Below are 3,984 nucleotides of genomic sequence, written 5' to 3' on the forward strand. Positions count from 1 at the left end.
AAAAAAAAAAAGTATCAAAATACACAGAAGGAAATGAGAACGAATTGAAAACAGAACTACAAAAACCCAGCTAAATAAAGAAGAAAGTGATAGAGGAGAGAATGAAAGGCAAAATGCTAGAAGATTTGGCAACAAGTAACAAAATGGCCAAAGTAAGTATCAGTAACTCATTTAAATGTAGATAGGTTAAGCTGTTCAGTCAAAAGGGATATACTGAGCTGGGGAATTGGCTCTGTGGATAAAGCACTTGCCACACAAACACCAGGACTGGGTTAAAGTCCCCAGGACCCACATAAAGCCAGGCAGTGGCATGCTCTGTAATACCAGTCCTGGGTAAGACAGAGGTGCAGACAGGGAGAGTCTGGGGAAACTCAAGGGGCCGATCAGTCTGGTGTACACAGTGCCAAACACCACAAGGGAAACATTCTTTTTCTTTTCCTTTTATTATTTTTATTAAGAAATTTTCTGTTCATTTTACATAACAACCACAGGTGCCCCTCTCCTCCCTCCTCCCGCACCCCCAGCCTTCCCCCCAAACCACCCCCCATTCTCACCTCCTCCAAGGCAAGGACTCCATGAGGAGTCAGCAGAGCCTGGTACATTCAGTTGAGGCAGATCCAAGACCCTCCCTCTGAGCCAAGGCTGTGTAAGATGTCTCATCACAGGCACTGGGCTCCAAAAAGCCGGCTCATGCAGCAGGGATGGATCCTGATCCCACTGCCAAGGGGCCCCTTAATCGGGTCAAGCTAAACAACTGTCTCGCCTATGCAGAAGGCCTAGTCCAGTTCCATGGAGGCTCCACAAGTATTGGTCCATAGTGCATGAGTTCCCACTAGTCTAGTTTGGTTGTCTCTACATTTTCCCATCATGACCTTGATGCCCCTTACTCATAAAATCCCTCTTCTCTCTCTTCGACTGGACTGCTGGAGCTCAGCCTGGTATTTAGTTGTGGATCTCTGCATCTGCTTCCATCAGTTACTAGATAGAGGATCTATGATGATAGTTAGGGTATTCACCAATCTGATTACTGGAGTAGGACAGTTCAGGCACCCTCTCCACTATTGCTAGTAGTCTAAGGTAGGGTCATCTTTGTGGATTCCTGGGAACTTTTCTAGCACCCTGTTTCTCCCTGGGAACTTTTCTAGCACCCTGTTTCTCCCTGTTCCCTTGATGTCTCCCTCTATCATAGTAACTCTTAGGGAAACACATTTTTTTTGGGGGGGGGTGTTTTGAGACAAGGTTTCTCTGTGTAACTTTGATGCATTTCCTGGAACTCATTCTGTAGCCCAGGCTGGCCTCAAACTCACAGAGATCCACCTGCCTCTGCCTCCCGAGTGCTGGGATTAAAGGTGTGTGCCACCACCGCCCGGCTAGGGAAACACTCTTAAACAAGGTGGGAGGTAAGGACTAACACCTGAGGCCATCCTCTGATTTCCATACACACACCATGGCAAGTACACATGTGCACACACACACACACACACACACACACACACACACACACATCATACATGCACAAAAGCGTAAACTGATGAATGGATTAAATGAAGATAAAATTCAACTGTCTGGTGTCTAGAAAAGATTTTCTTTAGATCCAACACCGTGCATAGAATGAAAGGGAGGTGATGGAAAGGGTATTTCATGTAAAGAGTAACCAAGAGAAATCTGGGGTGATTATACTGTCATATAAAGTGCCCTTTAAATCAATTGTGACTTGAAGAGACAAAGAGGAACATTATATATTTATTTTTAAAATGTCAATTTGCTGAAAAGATGTGACACTTGTACATATACGTGCAGCAAATGGCAGAGCTCACCCTTTGAATGGGCATCCTGAGGGCAGGAACTAGGCTGGCTCCCTTCCTAGCTGCGGCACCGAGACTTATTATGCATGTTAGCTCAATTCCCACTGTCCCCAGTAAGTGAGGAAAGTGAATGAGTGAGGTCCGGGGACTGTCACTGGCCATCCTTAGCTCTCCTGGATGTCCCATTCAGGAACTGGATATCTGTTCTTTGCTATCCACGTTCTAGTCATGAAGATGAGAACAAGGGTTCTTGGACAGGTAGATCGAGTTTCCCCAGTCAAGCATTCTAAGGTTTGTGAGTACATGTCAGGGGAATATGAAAACTCTAAAAGGCTTCCCCACTGGAGCTGGCATTTCCTAGGAGGACACTGAAACCCAGACAGGTATCAGCTGATGGTCACACAGGGAGCTAGCGTTCAGACAGACTTGAGTCTGTTCATTACCCTACTTGCCTCATGCCATTTCTTCAGGAGACTACACATAATCTATGATTCCTCTGTCATACCCTCCCATTCACGTTCCTTGTCACTGGCCACTTCCCATGATGCTCTGTCCTCTGCCTTCCGCCACATAAGGCCTATTTCAGCTTTTTCTATATTCATGTTATACCAAAGGACAATTTTACTCCCATGGTGGTCCTGTGGGGTTAAAAATTTGATTGTTAGGCCATCAAGATGACTAAGAAGGTAACATAACTTGCCTACAAGCCTGACAATCTGAATTTTACACTGGGGAACCACATGAAATGAGGAACTGACTCCTAAAAGTTGTCCTCTGACATCTACACTCACACCGTGGCACACACATGCCCACACATGCACATACCATAAACATGGATGCATGAAATGATTAATAAATAAAGTCCTTTTTAAAAGAAGTTCTCTTCTAGGCTTTCTGATTCTCTCTGTTCCAGAGACAGCCATATCTTCTCATGAAGTACCAGCCTCGTCCCCAAGACTCAATGGTGAAGCAGAGTGAGCAGATTTGACTATATAGGGTGCCTGGTTACCCAAACTGCCATCATGTCTGGAAACATGGAAATTGTTGCCATCAGTGACCCCTTCATTGACCTCAACTACATGGTCCACACATTCCAGTGTGACTCTTCCCATGGCAAGTTCAAAGGTACAATCAAGGCTGAGAATGGGAAGCTTGTCATCAATGGGAAGGCCATCTCCATCTTCCAGGAGCAAGATCCTTCTAACATCAGGGTGATGCTGATGCTGAGTATGCTGTGGAGTCCACTGGTGTCTTCACCACCATGGAGAAGGCTGGGTCCCAACTTGAAAGGTGAGGCCAAAAGGGTCATCATCTCTGTCCCTTCTGCTGATGCCCCCATGTTTGTGATGGGTGTGAACCATGAGAAGTATGACAACTCACTCAAGATTGTCAGCAATGCTTCCTACATCACTAACTGCTTACCACCCGCCCCCACCACCACTCCTGCCTCTGCCAGGGTCATCCATGACAACTTTGGCATTTTGGAAGGACTCATGTGGAGTCCACACCATCACTACCACTCAGAAGACTGTGGATGGTCCCTCTGGGAAGCTGTGGCATCATGGCTCTGGGACTGCCCATAACATCATCCCTGCATCCGATGGTGCTGCCAAGGCTGTGGGCGAAGTCATCCCAGAGCTGAATGGGAAGCTCACTGGTATGGCTTTCCATGTTCTTATCCCCAGTGTGTCCATTGTGGATCGGGCACGCTGCCTGGAGAAAACTGACATGTATGATGACATCAAGAAAGTGGTGATGTAGGCATCAGAGGGCTCACTGAAGGACATCCTGGGCTACACCAAGGACCAGGTTGGCTCCTGTGACTTTAACAGTGATGCCCACTCTTCCACGTTTCATTCTGGGGCTGGCATTGCTCTCAGTGACAACTCTGTAAAGTTCATTTCCTGGTATGACAGTGAACATGGCTACAGCAACAGGGTGGTGGACCTCGTGGTATACATGGCCTCCAAGGAGTAAGGAGCACTGGACCACCCGCCCCAGCAAGGACATGAGAACAAGAGAGATGCCTTTGGTGGCTGCGGAGTCCTTGTCCCAGCTCAGCCCCTGACACTGAGCATCCCCCTTACAGTTTCCATATCAGACCCCTAGAATAACAGGAGGGGCTTAGGGAGCCCTAGTCTCTTAAATACCATCAATAAAGTTCACTGCACCCACAAGG

General features: G+C 47.1%; 1 pseudogene; it reads left to right on the top strand.

Annotated features, from left to right (window-relative positions):
- Positions 1–2,736: 2,736 nt before the first annotated feature.
- On the top strand, positions 2,737–3,782 carry LOC118581885 (annotated as a pseudogene).
- Positions 3,783–3,984: the final 202 nt, after the last annotated feature.

The sequence above is a fragment of the Onychomys torridus genome, chromosome 4, assembly GCF_903995425.1.
Source record: "Onychomys torridus chromosome 4, mOncTor1.1, whole genome shotgun sequence".
Lineage (NCBI taxonomy): Eukaryota > Metazoa > Chordata > Mammalia > Rodentia > Cricetidae > Onychomys > Onychomys torridus.